The 14,569-nt window shown below is 42.1% G+C and overlaps 2 long non-coding RNA genes across 3 annotated transcripts; one reads left to right on the forward strand and one right to left on the reverse strand.

Moving 5' to 3' along the window:
* The first annotated feature begins 3,865 nt into the window (after positions 1–3,865).
* LOC144987851 (uncharacterized) lies at positions 3,866–10,673 on the forward strand. The gene is made up of 5 exons (XR_013651523.1): positions 3,866–3,978; positions 7,478–7,575; positions 8,159–8,850; positions 8,919–9,005; positions 10,239–10,673. It is a non-coding gene; the product is annotated as an uncharacterized LOC144987851 (long non-coding RNA).
* A 369-nt stretch (positions 10,674–11,042) lies between these two features.
* Positions 11,043–12,085, reverse strand: LOC144987850 (uncharacterized). Of its 2 annotated transcripts, none has more exons than XR_013651522.1 (4): positions 11,870–12,085; positions 11,634–11,753; positions 11,271–11,560; positions 11,043–11,186 (listed from the first exon to the last, which is right to left on the reverse strand). It is a non-coding gene; the product is annotated as an uncharacterized LOC144987850 (long non-coding RNA). The 2 variants fall into 2 exon arrangements; XR_013651521.1 differs by having other exon boundaries at positions 11,044–11,198; positions 11,870–12,079.
* Positions 12,086–14,569: the final 2,484 nt, after the last annotated feature.

Here is a 14,569-nt window from a genome sequence, read left to right on the forward strand (position 1 = left end):
CAGTCATAGAAACATCATAAACATATCAAGACATTCTCCTTTTTTTGGTTATTAGCAACATAGAACCTTATATAAGAGTACATAAGAGTTTACATAAGTATTCCTTTTTTGGATGGTCAGCCACAGAACATTATCTTTAATGCAGGGCAGAAGGCTCCCCCCCCTGCCTACAGTGCATTATCCATCTCAACTGGCCCACGTGGTTTGTATTGGAATAAAAACAAAAGGTCCTCAAAGTTTAAATAGTCTGTTGAATTACAGACCGATTGCCCTTTCTAGCAACATTTCAAAAATTTTAGAATATGTTTTATTGACTAGACTCGAAGTGCATCTTTTAACAAGTGAGAATCAATTTGGTTTTAAAAAAAGTCTCGGCACTGATATGTGTATCTACGCGTTACAGGAAATAGTTGGGAAATACCTGCATCTGAATACATCTGTATTTTTGTGTTTTATTGATGCCACCAAGGCCTTTGACAGGGTCAACCACCTCAAGCTTTTTCAGAAGCTAATTAATGGAGGAGTGCCCAAATACCTTGTACGATTCCTGGCTTTCTGGTACGCTAATCAAACAATGATAGTCAAATGGGGCAATGTCTTATCAGAGACTTTTTATGTAAGCAATGGTGTACAACAGGGGGGATCCTCTCTCCATTTCTATTCAATGTGTATATTCATGATCTATCCACTAATCTGAATCTGTGCAAAACTGGGTGTGTTGTTGGATGTCAAACCTTTAATCATCGTATGTATGCTGATGACCTTGTCATTTTTAGCCCCTACAGTGCTGGGTTAAAAACACTTTTAAAAGTTTGTTCTGACTATGGCAGAGACTTTGATATAAACTACAATCCCTCCAAAAGCAAAGTAATGATTGTAAGGACCAAAGACGACAGAAATGCAAACTTTCCTGTTTTTAAGCTTTGTGGAACGCCTCTGGAAAAAACCTCATCTATCAAATACCTTGGACATTTCATTACTGATGATTGGAGGGATGATAGAGACATTCAGAGACAGTACTGTAAACTCTATGCTCAGGCAAACATGCTGATGAGAAAATTCCGTACTTGTTCTCTTCAAGTGAAGTGTTCGCTATTCAGAGCTTACTGCACTCCTCTGTATACGGCCCCTCTTTGGTGGAACTATGGACGTGGGACGTTCCGCAAATTCTTAGTGGCCTATAATGATGCTTTTAGGCTTCTGCTACAGGTGCCCAGGTGGTATAGAGCCAGTCAGCTGTTTGTGGATGCTCACATCCCCACCTGTGAAGCACTACTGTGTAAGCTTACATACAGCCTTATGGAACGCCTGGACAAATCTAAGAACTCAATTATCATGTCTCTGACTGATCCCAAAAGAAGCTCATGCCGCTACACTTCTGCCCTGAGGAAACGCTGGGTACAGCGATTATACTCTTTTTAATTTATATCTTTTTACTTTTTACTATGTATACTGTATTTGTATCTTTTTTCTATGGACCACATCTGAGTCTGAAATAAAAGTGTGTTACGTTAGACGAGTCAAAATGGCGGCGGCAAGACACAGCGATGCATCGTCATCCAAAGTATTACCTTCAACAATAGGTTGGTAACCCAGTAAGATATACAAAATTGATTCTAAAATATAAATATGCAAAACACTTAATTGTGAAGTATCATTTCAGTGAAAAATTACGGCCCTATTTGAATGATTTTGTTCAAAGTGAAGATTTGGTAAAAAGCTAGCTTGCGAACAAACGGCTGTTTAAGGAACGTTAATGCTAATAATACATATTTCGAAGGCCATTAAACCGATTATGTCATGGAAACTTACAGAAGAAGGAAATATTCAGCAAGTTTTAGTCCTTTATTATTATTAATATTCCGGTACAATATCGGTATACGCATCATATCGCCAGACTCTTACCAATACACACCCCTAGTTTTAAATGTTTCTGCGTGAATCTAAAGGTAAAGATGGGAAAAGTCTGATCAGAATAAAACCGAGTGAAAGTAGTATAAATAGTATAGTCACTAGGAGGGAGGTGAAGTGCTGCACAGCTTCAGGCCTTGTCACCTCAGATGATACAGATGTGATTATCTGCACCCACGTTGTCCAGGGGAGCTGCAGAGTGCAGCTGAGAGACAGCAATGTTGTTTACTAAAATGTCAATACGTCCTGACATGTTTGTCCCTGGTGATAATCTGGGATGTACTGAGGGAGTGGGCGCTTTACATAAATCAAGCAAAGATCTTCTCTGATGTAGTAGGTGGTGTCAAGAATCTGCTCAAATCTGCGTTGTCTTCATCGCCCTCCCACAGATTCCCCTGCCCATCTTGCAGTTTGGCAGCCCTGTTGCTGCACGGCCAGGGGAGTCGGTCCTGGCCTTCGGGAACCCTCCGCGTTTAACAGGAAGTGTAATCATGACCCCGCCCCAGCCCAGGGACGTCCCTTCCCCTTTTTAGGAGGCGAGATGTGATCCACACATTGAGGACGCCACAACACCAGTGGGGTGTCTGTAATTGGTTTCCAGAGGTGAGTGCCTGAACCTCTGAACATAATATATTATATATACATTATTTGTTGTTGTTAAGAGAAACAGTCAGACTTAAAAGCTCAAACTTTAATGAAAAATGCATAGTTGCAGGATAAAAAATGTTTTACAAAGAATTTTTTAAAATAATTTCTAAACATCAGAAGTTTTAGATCTGACATGTAATTTAAATTATGTAGAAAAGCCCAACAATAACTCAATATTAATAACAAATAATATATCAATAGTAGGTCAACAATATTAATATATAATAACAATGTATACATAATAAATCAATAATAATATTAATACATAATGATAATAATAATACATAATGATAAAACATCAATAATAAGTCAATAATAAACAATAAACCCAGCAGCCAATCAGAATAGAGTATTCACCCAGACCATGGTATAATAAATAATAATGATAATAAATAATAACTTAACAAAAAGTCCAAAGGTTAAGAATAGATTTACCCTAAATAAAAAACAAAAACAACAGATTTACCCTACTGGTTTATGTGAGGGATGAATTGGGGGGGGTGGGGGGGGGGTTGTTCATTGTCACTTAGTGGATTTCTTTTTGCTAAATCCTGCGTTATAGACACCGATATTGAAGGAAAATGTGAAAAGCTACTCTTCATTATTTAGCTTTTACATACCGTTCCTAGCTTAAAGGGTGGCATTAATATTTGATCAGCAACTGCCATAGGAATAGAAACGAGGGCAAAAAGAAACGCTCATGCTAAGCCCTATTTTGATCAGGGGAGCGCATCCCACAATCCCCTGCTGCTAGCAGACCCAAAATGCACCTGACCACAACTACAGGTGGTAATCCTACTTTACAGATTTAATCTATTGTGGTATAAATGAGGGAACACCCCATATGGGTGGGATGATTAGCTACTTCCGATCTGCTGGTTTAGTTTGCAATCTCCATTTCAAAATTCGCGGTGTTCTCAGTGGGCGGTTTGAACACCCACTGCCGTCAAGCCAGCCGTCGTTCAGATCTGAGGTGTCAAATGAGCCGCTCCTGAATATTTAGTGCTCTACAGGTACAAGGTAAACAGAAGTATACTAGTGCTTTCAGAGACACAGATGAGGTCCTTCCTTAAGGTGTCTATATCATGTCAAATCAACTTTTTGAATGTAACATGTTAAGTCCTCTCCAAAAACAGCTGGTATTTTGATCCATTCAAACAAGTATTCCTCTAAAACCTGTTCTCTGGGTACCAGCCCCCCCAATTCATGAAAACAAGCGCGTTGTCATACATATGCAAAAATGCAGCTGTGAAAAATGACTTTTTATTTTCAAAAACTGTTCTTTGGTCTGCTGTCCCATTTGTCTCTCTTTAGACCTCTATTCTTCAGGAGGAAGGCACTTGGCACAGGATTTATAATCAGTGATGACGGTGATGTAATCACCAATGCCCAAGTCGTCCGGGGACCTGCAGAGTGCAGGTGAGCGACAGCAACGTAGTTTTACCAAAACTTCAATTTGTCATAGTTTGAAGAACAGGAAATACTCAAACTCAAACTTTATTTATTTATATAGCGCCTTTCATTTTGGTTAAAAACACAAAGCGCTTAACATAAAAACAGATAAAACAGTCATAAAAAATGAAAGTTGTTCAAAACAGAAAACAAAGGACAATCCCACAAAGAAGGTACCCCTCCCTCACCACCCCCCGCCCCCATCCCCACCCACCCAGTTACCCCAGTAGAACAGTGAACAGAAACAAATAACTGCAGTTGAAGAAGGTCTGGCTTGGTACTGCTGTGAGGAAACGATATCATGGGGATCCATTCATTCCAAGGCCCAGCCCGACCACAGGGGCCATTACCGCAGCGCCCGGCCAACACAGGGCAGCCCAGGGCCCCATCCATGGCTATTAGACCACAGAGTGGGACCCCAGCCCGCCCAACCAGAACGGGCACCACAGCAACGGCACGCCCTACAGGTCAAGCTGGTGGTGCCCAAGAACGATGGATCCCCCAGAGGAAACACTGGAGTAAAAAACATCAGAATAAAAAATAAAAATGATCATAAAATAACAACAATAAAAATAGAAAAAGATAAAAAATAAAATAAGATATAAGAATGTTAGTAATTAAAAAATAAAAAACGTCAGTGATTAAAACATAACCTAAGCATCATTGGTAAAATAACAATAAAAAGATTTGCATATTAGAAACAAAGATAATAATAGTCCTTACAAGAAAATAAATAAATAAATAGATAAATAAATAAACAAATAAATATGTAAATAAATACCTCAATTAATAAATAGATGAATAATAAAAGACATAAGGAATGATCAAAGTCATATAAAAGCCAGACTAAAAAGGTGGGTCTTGAGCCTCTTCTTAAAAACCTCTACAGTCTCTGCGGCCCTGAGGCTCTCCGGCAGGCCGTTCCACAGGCGAGGACCATAATGGCAGAATGAAGCCTCACCATGTGTCTTGGTCCTTACCTTAGGGACAACTAAGAGGCCAGTGCCAGAGGACCTCAGGGTCCGCGAGGGTTCGTATTTTAAAATAATATCATTTAAATAAGAGGGCCCAAGACCATAAAAACATTTGTAAACCATTAAAAGAACTTTAAAATCAATCCTGAAACGCACAGGGAGCCAATGCAGCGATCTTAAAACCGGTGTAATATGTTCCCGCTCTCTGGTTCTCGTCAGAACTCGCGCCGCTGAGTTCTGTAGAAGTTGTAGATTTGAGATCGACTTTTTGGGTAAACCAGAGAGCAGGGCATTACAGTAATCTAAACGACTAAAAATAAAAGCATGCATTAGCATCTCTGTGCTGGCAAGAGAGAGGAACGGGCGGACTCTGGCAATGTTTTTGAGATGATAAAATCCTATTTTCACAATGTTTCTGATGTGAGGGATAAAATTCAGCTCAGAGTCAAAAAGAACGCCCAGGTTTCTCACACACTGAGAAGATTTAAAATTCCTAAGTTTGGGTAAAATCATCTCTCTCTTGTCTTCAGGACCAATGATTAAAACTTCAGTTTTGTCCTGGTTGAGCTGCAAGAAGTTTTCTGCCATCCACAGCTTTATATCTAAAATGCAGTTTAAAAGAGTGTTGACAGGTTCAAGGTCATCAGGAGACACGGCGATGTAAAGCTGTGTATCATCAGCATAGCTGTGAAAGTCAACGCCGTGTCTCCTGATGACATCCCCAAGAGGCAACATATACAAGTTAAAAAGTATTGGACCCAAGATTGAACCCTGGGGAACCCCACAACCTATTTCATGGACTCCTGAGGAACGAGTATCCATACTAACAAAAAAAAAAAAAAAAAGTGTCTATCTGTGAGATAGGAGTGAAACCAGTTAAGAGCAGTTCCTGAGAGGCCGACCCGACTCCTAAGTCTGTCAATTAAAATCTGGTGATCTACTGTATCAAAGGCGGCACTCAGATCCAGCAGCACCAGAACAGAAAGTTTCTGAGAGTCATAATTATGTCTGAGATCATTTAAAATTTTTAAAAGGGCCGTCTCAGTACTGTGATTTGTCCTAAAACCAGACTGACACTTTTCAAGAACATTATGTTCATTTAAAAAATCATGTAATTGAATAAAAACAAGTTTTTCAATAATTTTTCCTAAAAATGGTAAGTTGGATACAGGTCTGTAATTGTCCATGATCTTTGGGTCCAAGTTACTCTTCTTCAGAAGGGGCCTCACCACCGCCGTCTTACAGGCAGAGGGGAAGACCCCAGTCTGAAGAGAGCAGTTAGCTATGTTTAAAATCTCGGACTCAAAGAATTTATAAAATGCTTTAAAAAGAGAAGTGGGAATAGGGTCTAAAAGGCAGGTTGTAGTGTTTGCTTGGGAAAAAACTCGACCAAGCATCTCTGCATCAACCAGGACAAAACTCTCCAGTGTTTCCTCAGGTAAAGACAATGCCACCGACCTGCTAGGATTACTGTCATGTACCGGTTGAAGGTTTGATCTAATAGCATTGACTTTACTCCTGAAGTGGTCAGCAAAGTCCTCACATGCAGTTTGTGAGTGAGGCATGATGGATTTATTAAAATCTTTGTTTAGTAAAAAATCAATAGTCTTAAAAAGAAACCGGGGGTTGTGTTTATTGTTTGTGATGAGATTTGAAAAATAAAGTGTCCTTGCCTGTTTAACAGCGTGGTTGTAGGTTTTTAGCTGATCCTTAAAAAAGTCATAATCGACTGTTAAATTAGTTTTTCTAAATTTTCTCTCTGCTCTCCTACAAATTCTCTTCAGATTTAAAATATCACCGTTTCTCCAAGGCATCTTCGGTTTATGTGTCAAGATTTTTGTTTTCATTGGAGCGGCTGAATCAATGGCAGACTTAAGTCTGTCATTAAAATCATCAGTCAGAGAATCGCAGGAAAAAGGTAAAATCTGAGCAGGAGTTTGTTTTAAAATGTCAATAAAATTTTCTGCCACTTCAGGAGTTATATATCGCTTCGTCACAGTTCTCACCGAGGCCTCTTGCTGGATAAAACCAGTCACCTTAAAAAACACACAATAATGATCTGACACAGCCAAGTCAACAACAGAGGACACACCAGCAGACAGGCCGTAGGTGATGACCAAGTCCAGGGTGTGTCCTCTATTGTGAGTCGGCTGTGCCACATGCTGGGTAAAATCCATACTATTTAAAAGATTTAAAAATTCAGAGGCAAAAGGATCATTCGTGTTGTCAATATGAATGTTAAAATCTCCAGTTATTAAAATCCTATTGTGCCTCAGAAGAATGACAGATAAAAGTTCAGAAAAATCTTGTAAAAAACCAGAGGGAGGACTTGGTGGTCTGTAAACAGTCACTGCTAAAATAGGTGGGTTGCTGAACAGGAAGGAATGATGCTCAAATGACGGATAATCAGTTAAAATAATGTTTTCAGTTTTTAAACCTTGTTGAGCAATAGATGCTGTTCTAGGTCTGATTGTGTTCTCACTGATTTCCAGGTGGAGCTTGAAAGTCAGCAGAAAATTGAAGCCACCATCAAACGTGTGGATGAGGAGGCCAACATCGCCCTCATCCACATTAAAACATCTGTGAGAATGTGAGCTCTTCCTCTCCCTTTTCCCCTTTCCTTCCTTCTTTTCAACCCACTTCACTTTATTTAGAAAGAGTCAGTTCACAGCTATGGTTGTCTCAAGGCACTACCCAAAACACGAGAAAAATCCAATCAACTTTGCTCATTGCAGTCGTCTTATTCAAAGTATTTAGTCAGCCACCCAATGAGAGAGGCATTAGAGAAAAATAAGGATCATAAAGAACATTATAGGACAAAAAAGACATCCCAGTAAGAATGGTTAGTTATCAGACCAATAGAACAACTGAGTAACAGCTGTTTATTTCTTTCTTAAACATCTATGGGTTTTGGCTTGCTGTGACCAACAGGTACTTCCTGTTTGGAACGCAAAGTCCAGTTCTCTAATACAGTCATGGGCTGGGGAAGAAAGCTTTCTCTTAGTCTCTTTGTTCTAGTTTGAAAATGATCCGTGTCGCCACCTAGAGGTGGTCCAGTAGAGGTGATATCCGAGGTGGAAGCTGTCTCTGCTGATGTTCTGGGCTTTACTGAGGGAGTGGGAGCTGTGTCTAGGATCTGCTCAAATCTGCATTGTCTTCATCGTCTTCCACAGATGAAGCTGCCCATCCCGCAACTCTGCAGCTCCCCAGCTGTGCGGCCAGGCCAAGCAGTCCTGTCATTGGGCAACCCTCCCTGCATTGATGTCACCATGGGGATAGTGAGGGGGAGACGGTCCCTCAGACAAAACATATTACAGCACAGGGCCTTCACTACCGTGAGCTCCCACTGTGGTTTGGTCAGTGTGTCTGTGAGGATCGTTCAGAACTTACTCACTGCAGCTTCTCCCTCTTTTCTTTTAGGAAGAATTCTCGGGGGGGCCGCTGGTAAATATGATGAGTGATGTTTATCTGAGCAGAAGCTGGATTCTGACATTCAGAGCATGACACTGATTAGTCATTAAGAATCGTAAAGGAAACAGGAAACCCTGTCGGTGCAGACGTGTCACTTCCTGTATGTATGTGCAGTGAAGGTCAATCCAAACTGTCATCTGTACAATGAAGATGACTGGGTTCTACTTACTCACTGGTTTAACTAAATGGGTCCAGGTCATTTTTTTTTTCAGAACCAAATTGCTTTTTTATGTCCTTCTGTAGTTCTGGACTGAAAGACCAGATTGTTTTAGCGCGCACATCGTACCTGATGAAAATGAATTTTGGTCACAGTGAACGACCCATGGTCATGGATTGATGGCCACGTTCAAATGCACACTGATGGCAGGGATTGACCACACACGGATGTGTGAACGTAAAGCCCACAGAGACCCTTCTTCTGTTGCCTAATAACATTCTTTTTTCTGTCGTATGGCTATGCAGGACGGGGAGGTGGTTGGAGTGAACAAGGAGAACTAAAAAGCCGGGATCTCCTTGGCGGTCTGCGCTGAAGATGTTCTTCAGTTTTTGGTAGGTTTGTCTAGTCAGCCACAGCCTTCTCTCAGTTTGTCATCGCAATGTTTATCTCTAATATCGCGAGTTTTCCTCATCATGCATTCCTATTCTAATCTATTTTCAAAGTGTTCCCATCGGTTAGTTATGATTATTGTGAGAGCGAGAGCTGTCTGTTTACATTTTCTCCTGCCAGCTTTCAGGTCCTCAAACCCCAAACCTAACAGTAGTGGTGCAACAAAAAGGGGCGGAGCAGGAAGACTGCGGCCCGTTGGTTGTAGCAGCTACGTCACACCTACAAGCTTTTCTAAAAGGCATTTTTTCATCTACTCCTGATTCACAACAATTTGAAAAAGAAATACTCAGAAATACAGTTTGAATCTTAATTTTCTTTTAATATGTCCTCCATCAGAAAAATGCCCCGAGACCATGTTAAACAGCATTTTCATGGGACTGGGTCTTTATCCTCACTTGTGGTCTCACAGTACTTTACAGAATAATATGCAACTTTCATAAGTGATTGATTTGCTTTTTTTAAACCATTTCAGCAATAACAAAAGGAAAAAACAATGAAAACATAAACAATTGAGGAATTATTAAAATATATTTTTCATATTGTTTTAAATATTAATTTGTGAATTTAAATTTTAAATTCACAAATTAATTCAAAAGATAAAGAACTCAAAAGAAACAAATGCTTTCTTCTGTGCATTATAGCTACTCCTAATCATAAATGGACATATGTACATTTATGCATACAGCGCACACACACACACACACACACAAACACACACGTCACACTGAATCCATTAGGTAAAATGCCTGTCAAATATTGGTTTGAAGCAAAAATGAATCTTTTCATCCTCTGTGCCTAAATGCCCCTGAAGCACATCTAAAGTGAAGTGGAGTTCCTTTTTTAACTAAAGCATTCGTATGCTCGGTTTGCTGATGTTCTCACCACAGATGTTTTCAATCAGCAGCAGGTTTTAGAAGTTCTACATGTTGAAGTTTGGTTTAGATGCTGTGATGCGTTCATGGTCATCGCTGGTAGTTCGGTTGAAGACCAAAGACCATTTACTGGTTTTTGTGTGGATATGCAGATTGAAAATGTGTCATGAACACAAAGCACAACAACTTATTGTACTTTTCCCACAACGATTGAAGATGTTCAGTAAATCCAGACAGCCGTGGCTACAGTTATCTCTTCATTCTTTGGTAGAAACTCCTCTGATCTAGACTTTGTCTCTGCAGAATTCTGCCCCAGCAGCTGCACCTCCACCCTGACCTGCTGCTCTTCTTCTTCCCGTCCCTCTGATCTGTATGGTGGAGCCATTCATTTTAAATCTGTTCATTTTAAATCTGTTCATTTTAAATCTGTTCATTTTAAATCTGTTCATTTTAAATCCATTTATTTTAATTCTGTTTAAATCTTTCCCTGATCACAATTTTTCATCTTCAATCTGATTTTATTAATGGTTTTAACGTGTTTATTGTTAACATGTTGTGATTTCATTGTTTTCTTTCCATTTGTACAGTGTCCTTGCGTGTTCTGCAAGGCGCTTTTAAACAAATGTATTATTATTATTAATTATTATTTTTATGCAAGAAACTGAACATTTCAATAGTTTTGAACTTTATCTTGGTGTTTTTTAAATTAATAAAGTTTAAAGAAAATGAAAATAAAAATGAATTTGTGTTGTTTTCCACTAAATTGTCATTCTTACCTGGTCCTGCCCATCCAGTGGTAACCATGACAACACCAGAAGCAGGTAGGTTCCCTTCTGCCCCATCAGTACTGGGAAGACAGGCTGCGTTGGTGTTGGGGTCAAAGGTCAGACCCTTGGTGCTGGGCAGCTTCAGCAATATCAGGTTGTGACCGCCACTCTGTCCCCTGAACTTCCTGTCAAGCACCAGCAGCTCGGATGTCAGCATTTGCTCCGACTCACCACATGGATGGTGGGATCGCTGCTAAACCTGCAGGACGAGGTTCGGGTTAAAAACATAAATTAATAAGGATCTGAGTCTGAGTGAGCAGCTTTTTCCCATAACTGATACAGAAGGAAGCGTGGGATTTACCTCCTGAGGCAGAACGCAGATGTCAGCTTCCAGCAGGGGCTGATCAGTGTGCTGCTGCAGAGGGGCCCCTCGCCCTCCCTCTGAGACTGAAGCCCCACTGACACCTGCTAAGACCACGTAGTCCTGGGGGAGGAGCTATTTAGACATTCTTGTTTGGCTTTGAGAGTTAAATACTTTAAATATTAAGAAATTTGCATAATTGATTACCAAACTGCCAGTTTTTCCGTATTTGATTGCAGATTGTGCTTTCCTCTTCATGGCTCCTCCTCTGGCCCTCCACCATCTTCCTTAACCCACAGCTCAGCTCCTCAGGCCTGGTCTTCACTGCCGCCTGGTGGGGTTTAGCATCACACTTCACCCCTGCCTCTGCAGCCCTGGATGTTCCGCCCCAGAGAGGGGCACTCCCCCAGGAACTCCTCCTTCCCTGTGCACCTCACCTGGTCCAGGTGGAGGGGTCCTTTCCCCTGACCAAAGCCTCCTGCTGCAGTCCTCTGCCACTGAGGAGGAGGCGTGGGAGACACGAGTCATTCTTGAAATGTTTTTCCCTGAGCTCTCCATGTTTACACAAACCTGTGTCCCAGTTGTCTGCACATCACAGCCACGTTCAGGTCGTTCCAACTCGAGTGCCTCCCAGTCTCCATGGAAATAAACCTCAACTCGCCCTTCTTTCCTGCTGCTGCCACCCACCAGCTGCAGAAATAAACTTAATTCATATTCATGTCTGATCTGGAATTCTTTTCAGTAAAAACACAGTTTACCTTCAAGAATCCCATTTTTTGATAGAGTTTTAATCCTGAAGTACACACTTGTGGAAGGTGAAATGACCGACACCTCCTTGTTCTCCTGACTGGATCTCCCTCTGCAGCGAACCCCAACGTCTTCACTGTGGGAGCAGTCGGTCCGTCCTGGGATCCCGTGACGACATCCAGAGGGGAGGTCTCTGATCCTTCACAGTGGACGTCGTCCAGGAGAATCAGCCCGGCGCCTTTTCCAAAGAACTCATCTGTGACGACCTCTGCATGACCCCTGGAAGTGCAGAACAACTTCAAGTCTGCTTAGATATTTGTACACAGTAAAAACGAAAAAATAAGAAAGTAATCTTATCAAGGAAGTTTTTCAGGAGCAAAATAATAATCGTTTAAAAAATTTTTGATTGCACTGGGATGGTTTGGACATGTTGGAAGAATGGAAAGGGAGCGATTGGTGAAAAAGGTAAACAAATCTGATGTGAGTGGAGTGAGAATGAGAGGAAGACCACGAATGGGATGGACAGAGGGATGACTGTGGTGCAGGGGAGAGAGGCTGCTCAGGACAGGGATGGATGGAGAGAGTTTGTGTATGAATGAATGGATGGGTGTGGCAGAGGTCTGGTCTTGTGAAGTGGCAAGGGGAAACCAGCCTTGGCTGAGGCCCTGCTGTGGAGGTGCCCACACTGGGCTGTGCAGCTGACAGTGTGGTGTGGCTTAGACCAGGCCTTAGACCAGTCACACACACACACTGAAGGAGGAGGGTGTGGGGAAGAGAAGGAGGGAGTTAAGAATGTGTGCCCTGTCTAGGCTACCCCACTTTGGTGGGACAATGCCTGGGTATATAGATAGATTAAAAAAGTTAGTCTTGTTGGCTAGAATTTTCTTCTTAAAATAAATTTTTTCTTACCAAAATGTCAGATTTTATTGTGGCTTTTTATCATTTTTAATTGAATAATTTTTGATTTTTCATTGTGTATGGTTTAAAATCAGCATTGGAGGCTCCAGAAAAGTTGGGATGAGGAAAAAACGTTGGGAAAAAAAACTGTATTTGCGTACTGTATATGTTGGCATTACATTTTCTTCTTGTATTTAACAACACTAAGGGGAGCCGGTTTAGCTCATGCTGGTTTGTGGCGCCTTCCGTCCGCGAAACCAGGGTTCAACTCCAGGCTGCTCCCTGTTCCCTTCTCTACCTCCGTGCCAGTTCCAAGCCCAGTTTGAGAAGGTTGCGTCAGCAAGGGCATCTGGCATAAAAACATTGCCAAGTTTACCATGCAACTCGTTCACTGTGGCAACCCCTGATGGGAGAAGCCGAAAGAGGAAAAAGGGGAGCCAGGTTTGCAGCACCTTCCAACTGTGAAACCAGTGTTCAAATCCAGGCTGCTTCCTATTCCCTTCTCTGCTTCTGTGCCGGTCCCAAGCCTGGACAAGTTGAGAGGGTTGCATCAGGAAGGTGTAAAACATCCAGTGTAAAACATTGCCAAGTTACCATGCAACTCATCCTCAAAAGAGAGGTTGTTTCACTCTGGCGACCCCTGATGGGAAAAGCCAAAAGTGGACTATAGCTCTGCATTTAATACCATCGTCCCAGAGCTCCTCCACCAGAAGTTGTCCCAGCTCGCCGTGCCTCTCCCCACCTGTCAGTGGATCATCAGTTTCCTCACCGACAGGAGGCAGCAGGTAAAACTGGGTCGCTTCACATCCAGCACCCGGATCCTGAACACTGGCGCCCCCCAGGGGTGTGTTCTCTCCCCTCTGCTCTTCTCCCTCTACACCAATGACTGCAGATCAGGAGCCCCCTCTGTGAAACTCTTGAAGTTTGCAGACGACACCACAGTCATTGGGCTCATCCGGGACGGTGATGAGACTGCATATAGAGGAGAAGTGGAGCGGCTAGTCCTCTGGAGCAGCCAGAACCACCTGGAGCTGAACCCACTCAAAACAGTGGAGATGACAGTGGACTTCAGGAGGAACCCCTCCACTCCCCCCCCACTCACAATTCTCAACAGCACTGTCCCTTCAACAGACTCACACAGGTTCCTGGGGTCCACCATCTCACGGGACCTTAAGTGGACCGCTCACATTGACTCACTCCGGAAAAAGGCTCAGCAGAGGTTGTACTTCCTGCGACAACTCAAGAAGTTCAACCTGCCTCAGGAGCTGCTGACCATCTTCTACACGGCAATAATCCAGTCTGTCCTGACCACATCCATCACGGTCTGGTTTGGTTCAGCTACCAGACACGACAGAAACAGACTTCAGAGAATCATCAGATCTGCTGAGAGGATTATTGGTACCAGCCTTCTCCCCATTCAGGACCTGTACCGATCCCGTGCCAGGAAGCGGGCTGGCAGGATCGTAAAAGACCCCTCCCATCCTGGACACTGCCTTTTTAGCCTCCTCCCGTCAGGGCGACGCTTTAGGACACTGCGAACCAAAACCACTCGCCACAAAGACAGCTTCTTCCCCCGAGCTGTCACTCTTATGAACACCTGACTCCAGACTACTCAAGGACACTGTACAATCACATAAACTGTCCAACTGGAATTACTGCTGCTGCATTTTTCATTTTTTATTTTTTATCTTTTTGTCTTGTTATTTCAATCTATTTCCTTATTCAGTTATGTTTATTTATTCATACAGCTACCTTACACTTACCTTCTTTTATATTATTTATCCCTTTATTATTTATCCTTCTACCTTGCTAGTTTGCACGAGAGCACAAGTAACCGAAGTCAAATTCCCTGTACATGCGCT

Source organism: Oryzias latipes, chromosome 19, assembly GCF_053564925.1.
Source record: "Oryzias latipes strain Hd-rR chromosome 19, Olatipes_Hd-rR_3.1".
NCBI lineage: Eukaryota > Metazoa > Chordata > Actinopteri > Beloniformes > Adrianichthyidae > Oryzias > Oryzias latipes.